Below are 19,043 nucleotides of genomic sequence, written 5' to 3'. Positions count from 1 at the left end.
AATTAAGCAAAGGAAATAACATTATTACTTGGGAAGCAGGTCTTGTTATAAATCTTTGCTTTCTGACAGAAGGAATAGAGGTTATACTTTTACTTTACAAGAAAAGAAAAGAAAAGTACCTTGGCTTGGTATAAGAGGAACAACTGTATAACCTGCCAAATGTATTTTATTAAGCTTCCTAAATCTTGCTAATAAGACAGAAGAAATCATTCCTGGTGATTTATGCATTGTGTAAAACAGGAAGGAAGCCAAAAGGCACTGGCTGGCAACTTGCTGGAGTGTCGCAGGCCTGTAGGATGCTCATAGGAAATAGCTGCTATTATGCTGTGTCTCCAGAGGGTATTTTTCCAGTACTCTATGGGGGTAGAAAGTAGTTCTGGAATCACTTCTTTCTGAATCATCTAGCTGCAGATCAAATGTAGTATATACATCAGAGCCTTAGTGGGAATTGCTGTTAGGTCACTGATATGCAAAGCTAAACTTTAATCGTCTTCAAATGTTTCAGGGCCATTTAGATTGCAATTCTGAGAAGCCAGGGGTGGAAGAGGATTGAGGAGGGAGGGCAGAGAGAGGAAGGGAGAGAATGGAAGGGCCTGATTCATGAAAAAGTTACAGATCATTTACATAGGAAAGGAATGCATGAAAAATCCATGGCTGTTTGACTTTGTGATTTATGGTGCTCCCCTCCCCCACATTCCCCCCTGCAAGCTATTAACTGCACTCCCAAAGCTATGGAAATGTAGCAGGGAGTGAAAGTGGCTGTAGAAAGAGGGGGCACAGCTTTGTCACCTATTAATCATGTGTCCTCAAGCGCATACCTAAGCACCCACACCAGCATAAAAAACATTGCCTTTGCTCACCCTTCACAGCATTCCCTATTGTGATGACAGCTTGAAGCCCATGCTGATCATCTCTGGAGGGCTGAATTTTAAAAATACATCCCTTCTCTTAAAAAGAAAAGAAAAGTCAACACCATCACTCCAACTGAGGGTGAGAACCATGCAGCCCTCTCATGCCCTTCAACTGTCTTGATTTGGTGGGAATGGTCCTGGTCAATTCTCTGTCTCCCTGCTTTTAAAGTGTTCCAGTTTTTCTCTTTTTCTTCCACTCCCCCCTTTGTTCTCAGCTTACTTCTGAGGAATTTGCACTCATCTTAGCAGGGCAAAGAAGAAAACAGGGACAAACTCTTGCCATTCCCAGTACATTCAGGCAAAAGCAAATTGCTGCAGCCTCTCTTAGCTTGTGTGATTTTCCTTATTAATAATTTTTGCCATCTTGACCACACTCTGTTGTTGTTTTCCTTCAGTGCCTTCACACTGTTTCCAACTTACGGTGACCCTAAGGGTTTTCTTGACAAGATTTGTTCAGAGGAGGTTTGCCATTGCCTTCTCCTGAGGCTGAGAGCACATGATGTGCCTAAGGTCATCCTGTGGATGTTATGGCCGAGTTGGGAATCAAACCCTGGTCTCCAGAGTTGGTAGTGCAGCACTCAAACCACTACAATGCTATTTGGCCACAAATGTTTTGGTTTTCATTTGTGAAATGTTGGAGGGTAGTTTTTGTTGGACTGTGACTCCCAGCATTCTTCATCACTTACAGTGGGGATTTGCACTTCAACGTTATCCGGGGGGGGGGGCACTTGATTCCCACCCCTGTTTTATCTGAATATAATATACTATGATTTTGAGGGCAAGGCTTGGTCCTTTTGCTGACATACTTCTTATTCATATGCATGGAGCTGTTTGTAGGGTTTCCCCCCTTTTTAAATAAAAAGGAATGTACCAAACAGCAGCTTCTATCCACATTCTGAATGACTAGGAGTCCCCAAAGTACTTTGCCATATGGTTTTGTTGAATATGTGTCGATCCATGTTTAAAAAATAAGGTTGCTGTGAAGTGAGCAGAGTGGATCGTTGTGCTATGTGAGTGCTGAGGTTTGTAAAAATCCCCTCATGGATGGAAGATTTGCAAGGATACCCACAGACAATTCAGCATGGGTTTATGGGAGCATGGCTTCCATGTTCCTTAGCGCACTTGCTCAGAATGGCTTCTGAAAAGCCATCTGGTAACCTTACACAATTTAGAAGAATTTTAAAATGAAGGGGAGGGAAATAGCTCTCATTTTGCTTAGCAACAACAGTGAAGAGTACTCAACAGGGAATGTCAGTTGCTTAACTCATTTAAATATTTAGAGGGAAATGCATCTTATCAGCGCATTGAGTCTTCAGCACTGCCAAACATGTCTCCCATCGTTCCAGAAGCTACGTTGTTCCTTGTTTTACCTCCTTTTTTTCTGTCCTTGAGCAAGATGACAGCGTGCAGCTACATTTTACATGCTACCTTTCAGTAACCTGTATCACAAATTACATTCCTCCAGTGATTTTTGAAGTAGAAAAATTAGTACTGTATTCTTTCTCTACATATGAGTTTGTTATCCAGCTTTCTGTTCCTTACTTTTATGTTTGCTGCAGGAGAGATTAATTTTTTCTTCCATTCTATTTCCCTCCAAATACTTCCTTCAATTTTAGTTATCCATGACAGAGTAACACTGGGCCATTGTTTCCTGAATGTTTCAGAAGCAATATAATTCAAGGCTACTACAAACATTGTAAACTACCAGGAATACCACAAAGCACACTTCTGCATGGTGAGGAAACCACAGTGGACTCATTCACATCAGGCTGTTATGGAGCTATGATTCCACTTTAACTGACATGGTTCTATCCTATAAAATACTGGGATTGGCAGTTTGTGAGTATATACTTTCAAGTAGTCTTGATTTATGGAAACTCCATGAAGGGTTTTCTTAGACAAGGAATACTCAGAGGTGGTTTTGCTAGTTATTTCCTTGGAAATATAGCCTTTAGTAACTGGTATTTGTTTGAAGTCTCCCATCCAAGTACTACCCAGAACTGATCCTGCTTAGCATCTAAGATCAGTCAGGATCTGGTGCTGTTGGATATTTTGACCCCCTTCGGGAAGGATATTTAGAATCCTTAGTCTGGGAACTGTGGTCACTTAGAAAACTACAAGCTCCATATTTCCATAGGATGTTGCCATGACTGTTGAAGTGGAATATAGCACTATATCTGTGTAGTAGGAACAGACAATGTTTGCAAACAATTTACCATATGTCTTGACGATGTTCTGTTGAGGCATCTCTACTAGAGGTTGGAAGCTGTGGCATACAGTTGATGTGAAACTGCAGCTCCCATCAATCCTGGCCACAAGAGCCAATTGTGACAGATACTAGGACTTGCAGCTCAACAACATCTGGAAGGCTTTGGTTTCTCACCCATGGACTGTTTTTTGTTGCTAAAGTGCCACACCAACTAGACAGGAGTATTTCTCACTGGCACTTGGATATGGGCAAAAATGTTTCAGCCAACCTTTCAAAACAGTCCACATTTGCTCTTTAGCAAATGCCCACTTGTTTGTGTACATGAGTTATATAATATAAAATCCATTTCAAAACAATTGGGTTGTGCCTTTCTTATTGGTTGTTGCATACAATCAGATATCACAGAGTTTATACCTTAATTTTACCACTTGCCTTTCATTCTTATCAGTTATGACTAATTTCTGGTGAGTATTCTCCTCATGAATAGAAAGACCTCAATAGAGTACGTATAAGAATTGGAAAATAGATTTCAACACCAAAGAAAAACACAAAGTCTCATGTAACTGAAGTGGTAAGCAGCAATTGTTGTGTGCTTTCAAGTCATTTCTGACTTATGGTGACTCAATGGGATTTTCTGGGGCTGAGAGTGTGTGCTTCTCCCAAGGTCACCCAGTGAGTTTCCATGGCCTAGTGGGGGAATCAAACACTGATCCCCAGAGTCATAGTCCAATGCTCAAACCACTACACCATACTGGTTCAGCACTTCAAGGATCACTAAGGTGGGTTACAGACCGCCCATTTGGGGCGGGCTATACCCGCCCCTTTCCCCGGAGTATCGGGGCCTCAGCGGCCAGAATGTCAGCCGCTAAGGCCCCGATCCCCTGCTTTCCAGGCTTCAGGGAAGCGGCAAAAGGCCGCTTCCCCGCAGCCTGGAAAGGGGTGTCCCTGGGGCTTCAAGCCCCAAGGACACCCCGCGGCAGCGGGGAGGAGGAGAAAGGGGCCGCTTGGCCCCTTTCTTCTTTGGTCCACTGAGCGCAGCCGTCTGAAGGCTGCGCCCAGCGGACCAAACCAGGAAGGAGCTCCAAAACGGAGCTCCTTCCTGCTCCGCACAAAGGGCGCATTATGCGCCCTGGCATGGAGCGAGGACGTCACGTCCGCGCTGCCCCGTATAGAGGTGGCGCGGTCGTAACGTCCTCATGGCGGCGGCCGTGTGGAACAGCTGCCGCCATTTTGTGCGTGCGGAGCGTGCACTAGGGTTCGGGGGTGAGGAAGCACCGCCCCTTTCTAACTTTAGTGCGTGCTCTGCACGCACAAAACGTCCCGTTTGTAATGGGCCCGAGTCTCATATAACTGAAATGGTCAAACCTGCATGGCTTCATTTTGCATAAGTTGCAATCTTTGGATCACCTTCAAGAGCAGACATATTTAACTTCACATTACATTAGTTTGCCAAGAGCATGAATTGCTATGGCCAGGCTCCTGCTGTGCAGGAAGAGGCCAAATCCCATTTTGTACCAGGACCTTGTAGGGAAAGGTAACATCATGGAAGCTCTCCACCAGACCACACATTTCTTGCCACTGGAAGAATAAAACATTTGCAGATTGTTGCCATATGACAAAATATACTGTGTGTTTAAAAAGAATTTTTTTAAAATTTGAATGAGAGCAAAAGACATTGGAATCCTCACCAATATAGTATATACCAATAGGAAGCCCATCAGTTATTTGTATTTTGATTAATTGCAAAAATGAATACCAGTTGATGGGAGGGTGGTTTCTTGAGAAGTGCACAGCTTAGTGCACTCCAGTGAACGTCTGCAATGACTGAAGTGCCAACTCTTCCTACTCATCCTCTTCACTACTTATTATTGTGTACCTTCAAGTTGGGGTTTTCTTGTCCATATTGCATACTGAACTTCTATCATGGGGTTTTCTTGGCAAGATTTGTTTCAGAGAGGCTTTACTTTTGCCTGCCTCTGAGGCAAAGAGTGAGTTTCCATGGCTAAGCAAGGATTTCAACCTTGGTCTTCAGAGTTGTAGCCCAATACAGTACTCAGAACACTATATCATACTAGTTCTGTCTTAGCCAGTAGATCCATGGGAAAAAAATATCCAGGTGATGCTAATGGGAGTTTTACTAGTCCTAGCAGCCATGTAGAGGGGCCTGAATGGAAGGGTGTAATAGGGAATGAAATGATTACATTCTCTCCCAGATATAGAAGAAGTGAAAATCCAGTGAAAACCCTTCACTAGGTATTTCTTCACTAGGTATTTCAGTCCCAATGTCTTCTCTTCATATTGAAGAGAAGACATATGTCATAATAATAATAATAATAATAATAATAATAATAATAATAATAATTTATTTATATTTTCCCACCTCTCCTAGGTGGACCAAGGCAGGATTATAACATAGTATAAAAATACAGATACAAAACACAACAATAAAATACATAAGCACTTAACAATTAAAAACAAAGTATGAAGAAGCAACAATTGGAATTCCCAGATCTCAGGGCCTGGACCCTCTTCTCTGCCCATCAAGATGTGGAGGAAGAATCTCAGGGCATGAGGATTGCCTTGGAAATCCTTGGGTCATGTAGCTACTATTTCCAGGATCCATGCACATTAACACCACAGACCTATGCAGATCTGCTTGAACTTGCTTTTAGGTAAGTGTGCAGGTAAGTACTCTGACATAGTAAGGCTTGTCTCCAGTTTAATTATGTATAATACTGCAGATTAAGTTTCTTACAGCTAATAGTTTGTTCATAATAGGGATCCCAGAGATCCCTACCACAATGTGCTCAATACAAATTGCATGTGTCATATATTACACAAGCAAAGTCTGAGCATGTTAAATCACACGGCCATTTGAGAAACAACTGTTTGAATTATTCTGTCCCTTTAGGTAGAAGTTCAGTATGCAGTATGGACAAGATTTCTAAGCAATGGTTAAATCTGCCCTTCTTCACCTTGAACACTTGGAGGCAGCATTGCCCAGTGAATGCATCCAGAAAAAACATGAGCAGAACAGGGAAGCTTCTGAAATGAAGCCAAAACTATGAGATGTATAAGATTACGAAACACAGAGACTTAGAGAAATACATGAACAATATTCAGGATGAAATACCTAGTGAAGATCAAATTCTATGGCTTCCAGATTTTACTAACCAATACACTGCTTATATTTAAAGATTTCAAAGTGGTGTACAGTCAGCCCTCTGTATCCACAAATTTTTATCTACAGATTCAAACATTCATGGCTTGAAAATACTGTATTAAAAATATATACAAATTCCAAAAAGCAAACCTTGATTGTACCATTTTATGTAAGGGACACCATTTTACGATGTCATTGTATTTAATGGGGCTTGAGTATCCACAGATGTTGGTATCCATGGGGGTCCTGGAACCAGCCCCCAGTGGATAACAAGGACCCACTTTGCACAGTTCAGAAAACTGTACAAAAACAGTATATCAGTAAAGTGACCAGTGACTGTTGATAAATAGTGAGATTACATAAGCATATGTTCTGTTTTGAACATTGTTAAAAGAGCTGTTCAATACTACCTTGTACAATGCCCCCTCCAGTGGGCAGTGTTCAAATGCAATAGAATACTCCTATGGCTATTTACTGGTGGGGTGGAAGAGGGTCAGGAGGTACCCAGGATGTCATGCCTGCTACAATTCCATACTTTGAAAGAAGAGAGCTACCATCACACCGATATTCTGGAAATCCAGGGGGATGGTCTCACTTCTCTTTTTTCAGCTGTAGAAATGCAACCAGACACTGTCTTGGAGCCTCCTGCCCTTCCTTGGCCATTAAGTGGCTATAGTAGCATGCTCCAATGATTTTCAAGCACTGGATCTGCCTCAAAGTAGAAGAGACAGAGAACTGTGTGGGCAAAGTGTTATGTTCAGTCCGACACATTATCTTCATCAGCCACTGGAATGAAATACACAGTAATATAAATGATAAATGTATCTTCTCTTCATTTAGGCAGGAAAAAGGAAATGTACAAATAGAAGATGGAAAATGGCCTTACAACAGTACATGTGGAAATAATCTAGGGCCCTTAGTAGACTAAAAGCTTAAGATGAGTCAACAACATGTGACTTCCAAAAAGGAGAATGCAATTCTGGGTTGCATCAACAGGAGTATGGGGACAAGATCAAGGGATGAAATGGTACTACTTTTCTCAGCTTTGGTCAGACATCACTTGGAATTCTGTGTCCATTTCTGGGCATCACAGTTCAAAAAAGGGATATTGACAAGCTGGAATGTGTTTATATTAGGACAACCAAGATGGCATGTGGTCTAAAAACCAAGTCCTATGAAGAACATCTTGGAGATCTTAGAATGTTTAGCTTGGAGAAGAGAAGACTGAGAGGTAATATGACAGCCGTTTTTAAACATTTGAAGGGATACCAAGCTGAAGATAAAGGGAGTTTATTTTTAGCTGCTCCAGAGACTAGAACTTGAACCAATAGATTCAAACTACAAGAAAAGAGATACCACCTAAACTTTAGGAAGAGCTTCTTGACGATGGAAGCTGTTCCATAGTACATCAGTGGCATCCCCATACCAGGTTGGAAGCATGCTTGAGGAGGGGCGGTGGCAGCACGCTGGTTCTCCAGGCTTCGCCACAGTGCGTGCTCCTCCCCTGGGGCCAGAGCAGCCTATAAGGGTGTGCATACACTCCTCTTCCTCTACCCCAGGCTTTGTCTCCAGAGAGAAAGCCCATGGATGGAGGAGGAGGAGGAGGAGCAAACGTGTGACCTTGCAGAGCTTCCTCTCCAGGGAAAATGTCTGGGATGGAGTAGCCTACAAGGGTGTGCATGCTCTCCTGCTTCTCTTATGTCTTAGGTTTTCTCTCTGGAGAGGAATCCCAGGATAGAGCGGTCTGCAAGGGCACATGCTCTTCTCCCCCTCCTCCTCTGTCCCTGGCTTTTTCCTTAGAGAGGAAGTGCAGAGCCGGAGCAACCAGGAAGGTGGAGATTGCTCCAACCAAGTGTCATCCCTCTTCTGTGTGTTATCCAGTGCAGTCCACACCCCTTAGTGATGCTACTGCAGTGCAAGACTACCTAAGAGGGTAGTGGATTCTCGTTTGTTGGAGCTCTTTAAACAAAGGTTGGATGACTATCTCTTGGATGTACTTTGATGGTGTGTCCGGCATGACAGGGTGTTAGAGCCATGTCCATCTCTCAAGGTCCATCTCTGCTGGGCTCTGCAGTGCTGCCTGTTGAGTCATCCTGGGAATGTCCCTCAAGTGGTGTGACAATGATGCAACTTTTCCAGATGTTGCATCATTCTGCTGCTTCAGCCAGTTGCCATATTATGGCCTGTGAAATTCTTAATAGTCTTGTACATCGATATACACACTGACATAGGAGTCCCTTGTAGTCCCTTCCTACCTATGATTCTTCAACATACAATTAAAATATGAATTACTGATACATTTTTATTATGAGGGGAAAATATTCCATATAATGTATGAAACTACACCAACTGTTCTGCTCTGAACAATTGCAGAGCCACCTTCTGGATCATGTACCAAGAAAACCTCTTCAGATGATCTCAAAGACCAAATGATGGTCAAATCCAATTTTCCATCCAATCAGAGTAGACCCATTGCATCAATTAAAATGTATGTGTTGATTTACCAAGATGGTGGATTAGCTGAATCAGCGAGTCTAAATAAAGTTGAGAATATTCTAGGAGAGAAGTGCCTGTCTTTTTTCATGAAACATCTCATGCTTCTACTAGTGCATGATGACATTTAGATGAAAGCAATGGAAGCCACCACCTCAACATCCCCTAGTATTAGTAATAAAGGGATCATCATTTCCCAGTTACTGATTTTTGCATTTCTGATTTTAGAGCTTCTGGGTGTTACTGAAGCCCTGAAGACAATCAACCTTGAGGCCAGGTTGCAAGATGTAGCAGTAAAGAGATGGTTTAGGTCAGAAGTATTCAAATTGGGGGGGTCCCTGGACTGGTCCCAGTCCATGAACCATTGGCTGCAAATCTTCAGATTTTCCAGGAAAGAAAGGAACAGTTTTAGCCAGTGGGCACCAATATGAAATTGGTCCCTGGCACATTATTATTATTTTTTTAAAAAAATGCTGGTTCCCCCATATCAGATTTTTGGGAACAGAAGAGAGCCTAAGAACGTACTGCTTACATTCCTCTTGCCCACACTAGATGATGTTAAACCACAAGAAACAAGCTGAATCAAAATATTGGTCTATTAGCCCAGTCTTGTAGAGTCTCACTGACACCAATAGCTCCTCAAGGTTTCAATCAGAGTTCTTTCCTAATCTCATCCTGAGATCTATGAAGGTTTCCTATCCAAATATTAACCAAGCCTGATCCTAAATAGCTTTTGAAACAGTCAAAATAAGGTGTGATCTGGGTGATATGGCTTATCTACTACCAGATGCTAACTATGTCGTTATCTTTCCTGTATGTCTGTGTAGGTTTTCTTAAACAATTTGAATTATGTTTTTTAAAATGCCATTTCAATGTCCCTGCCTGCTGTTTCTACATGTTCATTGTTTTGTTATTGCCTGAGACAAATAAGAAGACACTTTGCTGTCTGGCTGCTTCACTCTGCCTAATGTCAGGATTGGCTTTGTCTCCTTCCCACCCAATAAACCTTTATGAATTTTTGGGGAAAGATGGGACATGAATTGTCTTCATAAATAACTAGGACAACAGTTACCAGTGTTGTTGTTTTTGTGTGCCTTTAGGTAATTTCTGACTTATGGCAACCCTAAAGTGGCCCTATCATATGGTTTTCTTGTCAAGAGTCTTTCAGAAAGGGTTTTCCATTGCCTTCCTCTGAGACTGAGAAAATATGACTTACCCAAGGTTGTCCAGTGGTTTTCCATGACCAAGTGGGGATTTGAACCCTGGTCTCCAGAGTCATAGTCCAATGCTCAAACTACTACACCACAATGGCTTTCAGTTACAAGTGAGGCCAAGAAAATGGACTTCAGGACCTCTGAAAGATTTCAGTGACTGTATGTATCAGTTGATTCACCAAAGTCTACATGAACCTTTATCTCTCTGGAGAAGCCCCTCAGTGACTACTAGTATCTTTTTTTGAAATCAAATTAAAAAGCAATTTCACTGAGAAAACTAGTCATGTGACGGCAGGAGTTAGCCATATTTTTTATTTCTCTTAGATATAAGTTAGGAAGTAGAAGGCAATGACTGCTTATCATTTGCTTGGGGTTCTCTGTTCTGTTCCTGTTTTGTTTCAGTAAGTCCAAATTATCTGACCAAAAGGTAATGTTGGAGCTGTGCCTGCTGAGATCCAGTCTGATTGCTTTCTGAGAGATGGCTAAACACTGTACACCGTCCCAAAAAGCCAACTGGGTTTTGTAAGCAACTTTTTGTCTTTCCTGTATGTCTGTATAAAACTCTGCACTATACTCACAATGGATATAATCTCTGGTGAGCCTGAACAGAGAGTAAGATAGTGAAAAGCATTTGAATCCCACACTTAATGTAATGTTGCTGAATACAACAATCCTTTGCACTTCAAACAAATTTGGAATAAAGTAAATTTTCTTTAAAAAATAAAAATAAAAACCTTTATGGCTACAAAACCTCAAGGGATTTCTGAGCACTTGAAAAATGAATGCTTGGAAGATCCAGATTGTTTTGACCACCTCCTGCTCTACAGTTTCCCTATTTTTTTAAAACAAAGAAAATATCCTTATATTTTTGAAATAGGGCTAATTTGGATATCATTTCCTTGACAACACACTGGCCCGATGACTTGTTGTTGTTGTTGTTGTTGTTGTGTGCCTTGTCGTAATCTTACATTTCCCCTCTCTGTTAGTTAGAGAACATCCCCAAGACAGTTGTAGGCATCTGTTGCCTTCCACATGTTTTTGAATTGCATTGCCTGTAAGCCTTCATCATTGGCTATGCTGGTGGACTGGGTGGGATATCTAAGACCAAAACATCTGGGGATGGGGAGGGTCCCCACCTAAGAGAACCTTCAGATGTTGCAGAAGGTGTTGGAGAGTTGTGGGTGGACAAAGCATGTTCCAGGTCGCTGACAAAATAGTCTTGATGTTGCCATTAAATCAATAATCTCCTTTATAAATCTTTTGTTTTTAAATTTTACTTTACAATGTTATGTTGTCTTACCTGTTCCCAATGCAACAAACTTGCTGAAGGTAAAGCAAAGTTTAGGTCTGGTTGTTACATGAGTGGAAGCCTGGGAACCCAACGTATACCAATGTGAGCTCGCTAGAGAAAACACAGGATATAAGTGTAACAAGTAAATCAAACTCCAGTTATGCATCATATACAAATTAATTTCTGTGAGTATTTAAAATCCTGCCAATTTTCCTCCTGTAGTAATACAGTACATTACTACAGTTACCCATACCATGGGACCTACTTCCAAGTGTACATAGGGTTGCCTCCTTACAACACAACTCTAAACTTATCTACTCAAATTAAATCCAAATGACTTCAGTGATGCTTGCTCATTGAAGTGTAGTCATTTACTCTTTGCAGCTTAATGAAACTTACTTCCAGGTTATTCCCACTAAAATTACTAAATGGTAATCAAATTATGCTCCCCCTCCTTTTGTTACAAATCCCTCCCAACTGTGTTCTTAAAATCTGATGTGGAAGTCTGGAGGATGATAGCCTCATTTAATGTAAGGGTCATCCAGTGGTGCTTACTATGGAGCAGATGTACAAGAATGCAGTGCCCATTTCCTCCACAAGATCTCTCCAAGAGTCTTTTCCCCACTTTGTCCAGGAAAGTACAGCAATCGCCTCTCCCACATGTTGTCCCAGCATTATATGAGTTGTTCTCCCCTGGTTAGAGGGGGGAAAAGACATGTGGGTGGGTGGGAGGCAGAATTTAGTAACCACTGATGAATAAAAGTTCTGAGAGTTTATGTGTGATCTTGGGAGAGGAGGGAAAAAAAGAAAAAGATGAAAAGAAAAAGAGTTTAGTGTATGTAGTACAGAGCAAAAATCATGAAGTCCTAAGTTAACTCACACAATGCTTTCAGGAGTAAGAAAAAACACACGACACTGTCAAAACACAACATTAGTTTTCAGAAGCCTCCAGGCAAAATTTTATTTATTTAACGTTAGTTCCTATTTTAATAACAAAAAAGTGGCAGCATATTCTACATCAAAGAAAAAAAACTTTTCCTAATGTTTCGATTGCTCTTCTGAAGTGCAGGCACTAAAGTAATGGAGCTGTCTGTCTCAAAATAATTACGTGAGTGGCAGGATCTCAACCCCAGGAAAGCTTTTTGTCTGCACTGGGGATTGTACTATAAAGAGAGTCATATCTTGTACTGCTGAAACCAAACACCAATAGGGGGTAGCTGGTTTAGCTGTTGAAATATCTCTCTCCTCCTCTTCTCTCTGTGTAACACACATGCACATGCACACACACAGAGAGCCATAAGCCCATCTCTACAAGACACTGCCCTTCCTTTCTCCATCAAGCCAAAGATGCTGTCATGGGCCTCTTGTAGAGATTTCTAGGCTGCCACCCAATTTATCCTGTGCTTCCTACTTTGTATGACATCCAACACTATTAAAACAACTTTTGAAAGGCTGGAAACCCACCGACGACTCATTTCAGTTATCCATTATTTCCTCAATTTGTTACCATCAATTTATTTGGTGCCAAGGTAAACATTCCTGTACATTCCTTGAAAGATTGTGTTAAATCTATGAACTGAAGTTACCTGCAAAGTACTCAAGTGTGACTTTCCTTCAGCCAGTAGATTTGAGGTCCCCATTCTTGACATGTAAATGACAGGCCAGAGATAATTCAGAGAAGAAATAAAGAAGAATAAGGAAAGATGAGAATGCAAGTTAAGTTTTACTACAGAACTAACCCTGTGACAGTATTATTTTGAATGTTAAACAAACCATTAGGTTTGGATGCATGTTTTTAAAAGGATGACTGAGGCACCATTCTCACTGGGAAATTTGCCCTGGGTGGAACTGGGTTGAATTTGGTAAGCTGGTACCGAATCTCCCCAGAAAGAAGTCCCCACTACCTTTTACCTTGATTGTCACCCCATAATGCCATCTCTCTCCTTCCCTTCTCTCTGCATCTTCTTTCTTGCTTTCCTTTCGATTGCCATCCCATAATGCTGTCTCTCTCCTTCATTTCTCTCTGCATCCTCTTTCTTGCTTTCCCTCTGATTGCCACCCCATAATGCCATCTTTCCTTGCATACACATACGATAGAATCGAAGAGTTGGAAGAGACCACAAGGGCCATCCAGTCCAACCCCCTGCCATGCAGGAACTCTCAATCAAACCATCCCCGACAGATGGGTATCCAGCCTCTGTTTAAAGACCTCTAAGGAAGGAGATTCCACTACACTCTGAGAGAGTTTGTTCCACCGTCGAACAGACCTTACTGTCAGGAAATTCATCCTAATGTTGAAGTGGAATCTCTTTTCCTGTAGCTTGCATCCATTGTTTCGGGTCCTAGTCTCTGGAGCAGCAGAAACAAGCTTGCTCCCTCCTCAATGTGACATCCCTTCAAATATTTAAACAGGGCTATCATATCACCTCTTAACCTTTTATTCTCCAGGCTAAACATCCCCAGTTTCCTAAGTCATTCCTCATAGGGCATGGTTTCCAGACCCTTTACCATTTTAGTCATCCTTCTTTGGACACACTCCAGTTTCTCAACATCTTTTTTGAATTGTGGTGCCCTGAACCATTTCAGGTGGGGCCTGATCACAGCAGAATAGAGTGACACTATTACTTCCCTTGATCTAGATACTATACTTTTACTGATGCAGCCTAAAATTGCATTGGCCTTGTTAGCTACCGCATATTAGCTGCCGCATGTTAGCTGTTGACTCATGTTCAGTTTGTGGTCTACTTGGACTCCCAGATCCCTTTCACACGTAGTCTCGTTCAGCCAGATGTCCCCCAACCAATATCTGTGCATTTAATTTTTCTGCCCTAAGTGCAGTAACTTAACGTATTTTCCGGCGTATTAGACGACTTTTTAACCCCTAAAATCTTTTTGAAAGTTGGGGGGTCGTCTAATACGCCGGGAAGGTTCCGCTGTCGGCGCGAGGGCCACTGGCCTTGCCCTCCTCCCAGGCCCCGAGGAGCCCAGGAAGGAGCGCCACGGCCTGGCGCGAGGTACGCCAGCCTTGCCCTCCTCCCAGGCCCTGCGGAGCCCAGGAAGGAGCGCCACGGCCTGGCGCGAGGTCCGCCAGCCTTGCCCTCCTCCCAGGCCCTGCGGAGCCCAGGAAGGAGCGCCGCGGCCTGGCGCGAGGGCCGCTGGCCTTCTCCCTCCTTGGATTTTAAGGAGAGGGTCTTATACGGCGAATATATCCCAAACTCTATATTTTTACAGAAAAGTTGGGGGTCGTCTTATACGCCCAGTCGTCTTATACTCTGGAAAATACGGTACTTTTCTCCATGTTGAAATTCACTTTGTTAGCTTTGGCTCAGCTTTCTAATCTATTATGGTCATTTTGAATTTTCAACTTTTCCTCAGAAGTATTAACTATTCCTCCTAGTTTGGTGTCAACTGCAAATTTGATAAGTAATTTAATTTTTAATTTGTTTTATTTATATACCGCTATTCCAAAGATCATAGCAGTGAACAGCAAGTAAGCTAATTAGCAAGTAAGCTAATTTGCCCCCAACAGTCTGGGTACTCATTTTAGCGACCTCGGAAGGATGCAAGCCTGAGTCAAGCTTGGGCCCTTTTGCTGGTCTTGAACTCGCAACCTTATGGTTTTGAGTGAATGGCTGCAGTACAGGCATTTAACCACTGCGCCACCAGTATGCCCCCAATTCTGTCATCCATGTCATTAAGATGTTGAATAGCACTGGGATCAGGACAGAGCCCTGTGGGACCCCACTGGTCACTTTACTCCAGGATGAAAAGGAGCCATTGTTGAGCACCCTTTGGGTTCGGCCGGTCAACCAATTACAAATCCATGTAACAGATACCTTGTCTAGTCCACATTTCACTTGTTTGTTTGCAAGAATGTCATGGGGAACCCTTTCAAAAGCCTTACTGAAATCAAGATATATAGCAAAAGCATTCACACATTGTATCAATTTGCCAAATTTGAAAGGGAAACATACATAGCACAAGCATTCGCATATTCTCTCCCACACACACACACACAAATAATTTTTAAAAATGCCATTTGCAAAGCAACTGGTGAGAGAGGGGAGGCATGTTCTGCCCACTGCCCACCATCTGACCTTTATCCCTCCCCCTGAACTTGACCCAATCATGACCCTGCCAAGTTCACAATTGCAGGCACCCTGGAAGAAGCAGGTTTTCGCAAAAGAAACAGGGGGAAAAACGCTGTCAGAAAACCCACTTTGAGGGGGATTTGCCCCAGATCCGATGTGCAAAACCCAATCCTGGTGTGTAAAAACCAGGACCAGTGGGAACTTCCCACTTTTAATCTGGTTTGGGATTCAGGCTAAAAGGTCGTCTGAACAGCCTTCTGCTCTCTTCCAAAACTGGAGCTTCATCTCGAACTTGCATTTGGAGTCCACTCTATCTTCAGGTGAAGCTGGCACTGAGAGGATGGGTTCCATAGTTCCATCTGTAAAAGAAAGTTTCTTCCCAGTTCGACATCCCATGTTATTCCAGAATATCCCCTAATGGTGCAGAGATTATCAGCATATACAAGGAGAAGAACAAATTGACAAAAATTATCTCCCCTCTTCTTCCTGTAAGCGGAGTTCTAACTGTGGATCCAATGCAATTACATTATTGGGTATTCCATGATATTGGTTTCAGAAAATAATGTCAACCCAAACATGTGTAAATGTAGTCATCAGAACACATCCTGAAATATAAAACTTTCTTCATGCTTCAGATGCTTTTACAGAAATGTGTCAACATCCTGCACGCATAACTCTTCTTTTTCTACAATCTGTATCACATGTCTAAAACCAAGATGACTGAAGTAATTTATTGTAAATACACAAGTAAGGTCTCTTTGACACTAAGCAAATGTAGCATTTCAAAACCACTTTAATGGCCATGGCACCATGTGAGGGCAAGCTAGGATATGTAGTTTCATGAGGGAAGTAATAGTGCCACTGTATTCTGCTTTGGTCAGGCATCTCCTGGAATACTATGACCAGTTCTGGGCACCAAAATTCAAAATGGATGTTGACAAGCTGGAGCATTTTCGGAGGAGGTCAACCAAAATGGTGAAAGGTCTGGAAACCATGCCTTATGAGGACAGACTTAGGGAGCTGGGTATGTTTAGCCTGTAAAAGAGAGGTCAAGAAGTGATATGATAGCCCTGATTAAGTATTTAAAGGGGTGTTATACTGAGGACAGAGCAAGATTGTTTTCTACTGCTCCAGAGAACAGGATACATAACAATGGATTCAAGGTACAGGAAAAGAGATTCCAACTCAACATTAGGAAGAACTTCCTGACAGTAAGAGTGCTTTGCGTATTCCTGCATGGCATGGGGTTGGATTGGATGGCTCTTGTGGTCTCTTCTAGCTGTATGTTTTTATGAGAGATTTAGAATTTTTTGCCAGAGAACTCTTTTAGTTCACTAAACTACAGATCCCAGGATTCCCTAGGAAACAGTGAAAGTGCATCAGAGCGCTACAACTGTTCAGGATGAAAGATACTTAACAGTAACCCATGAAATCTTTTACTACATGGTAGAGCACTGGTTAAACAGCAGACTGTACAAAATAGGGAGAGAAATAAAAGAAAAACAGTGTTAGAAAAGAAACTGAAGAGATGGGGGCTAGGGGGATGACCAGTGCCAAATACAAAATAGTGAGGCTATTACTGTATTGAATAGGCAAGAGGAAAGCAAATTCTTTAGCTGAGTATTGTTCATAAACATTTATGAAAAGCCCAAGGAAAAAGAAGTGAAAAATGAACTCGGCTGTTACATGGAAATTTGGATGACACTTCCTTTGAATGTATGTCTTCCCTATCCACCATCTGATTTTATTAAAATATGTATTTAGTCTATCGCTGTTTTTTTTTTTCATGGTCATCCTTTCTCCCTTTTTGTTACCTTGCGAACAAGGAGGAAAGAATAGTTTAAAAAAAACCCAAAACAAAAAATAGAATAAACTCCATCCAAAAACCTGAGGTGGGTGGGAAGGGGAGGGAAAAAGGCAAACGTTCATCTGTGTCATTAGATGAGGGCATGTTTCCATGTAAAAACAGGGTTTATTTCTCAGATATTTGGTCTGTTTTTGTAAATTATATTTTAAAATGTATTAAAAATATTCAACATTCATCAGATGAAAGATTTTTTTTTTAAAAAATAAAAGGCTTTCAAGATCTAGTCTGTAGTTTGAATTCTTAGCTAATACATCTACACTGGCTAGCCTGCCAAAAACACTAAAATGCAAGAAAAGACATAATAAATTAGTAAATTGTCAACTCTTCTGCAAATGAATTCCCAGTGCTAGGCACAGATATAATAGTAAAAACAGGTTATCTAAAAATAAGTGCCAGAATCTAATCAGAAAGAGCAGAACAGATTCATTGTAACTGGATTTGTAGAAGTAATCTCAGATGGCGAGGAACTGGCCGTGATTTAACTTGGACACTTGAAAAGCTTCCACATTTTGAAAATTCAGTGTTCATCTGGGGAACTATAATACAACACTCTAGAAACCTTTATTAAATCAGTGCATTCACTTAGTTGAGATAAAATGTTTTATTCAATCATTGTATTTTGATAGAGTCTGGCATGCCAATGAGAGAGAATTGATTGAACAGAGCATCCTTGAAGGAGAATAGCTTGCTTCAGATCACCTCCCTCATACCCAGGAGACATGCCACTTTCAATACCCACAAGACGCCCAAGGTTGGGAAGAAAGATGCACCAGTGATACCTGGTGTAGCAAATCAGATTTTGATTCACTTCCCTATAAAACTGGAGGAATCCCACCCCCCATAATACCTGCTTAAAATACCACAGTGTCATCTTTTAACCTATCTAGGAAGATTGGCTCGGATGCCTTTATGGCAGCTCAGCCATGTGTAGTGTAAAGGCTCGCTAGGATCGCAGCTATCATCTGGACAGCTTTCAGAAAGAGCGAAACACAAAGTTATATCCTATTAGTTTTCCTCCGGCAGTCTTGTTTCGTCATTCTGTTTGACCTCCATCCTTGCAGCTAAAGATTCACAATGCAATCTTTTCAGGTCTACTCAGAAATCAGTCCAGTTGAGCTCAATATGAGTTACAATTAAATGCAAACTTAATTTTCAACCTTATTCAAATGGAGTACACTTCAAAAATGCAGGATACCCAGCTATTATTAACACTGTTGAGGCCCAGCTTACACATTCAGAGACACAGAGACAGCAAGTGAGCAAGACACAAGAAAGACAAAGAGACGAAAGCAAGCAAGACTGAAAGAAAGAATGACTACAAGAAAGCAAGAAAGAAAAAGAGAAAGAATTCCAAGTTATATACGGTTAACAAAGCTTCCCTTTTAGACTGAAGTTCTCTGTTTCTCATGCTTGCATTTGCAGCACTGGGATCTTTGCCAACATATCCTGTGTGTCATAACATGAATAAATTGTAAATTTTCCTGAGGCTTTAATAAAAATCAAAGAAACTGTTTTTTTTTCTTTGTTTGCATATCTATTTAAAAAAAGCCCTCAAAACTAATGTCTCACTGTGGCATATGTATTTACACTCCTGAGATCAAAACCTGTCTAGGTAAAATCTATTGCACTGTCAATCCAGTGAAGCTCTTTTGTTTTTTACTGTTTATAAATTTCAAATATTACATCTCTTTACTTCATTTTCTCTCCCACGTCAGAACACACACCCCAGTTACAAAGAGACTGAAAAAAGGACGGTGTGAAACTTCTGTGCAACTGGCCTGGTTAGTTATGATGAAAGTACTGC

Source organism: Sceloporus undulatus, chromosome 1 (assembly GCF_019175285.1).
Source record: "Sceloporus undulatus isolate JIND9_A2432 ecotype Alabama chromosome 1, SceUnd_v1.1, whole genome shotgun sequence".
Taxonomy (NCBI): Eukaryota; Metazoa; Chordata; class Lepidosauria; order Squamata; family Phrynosomatidae; genus Sceloporus; species Sceloporus undulatus.
Note: the sequence above shows the minus strand (reverse complement) of the source record.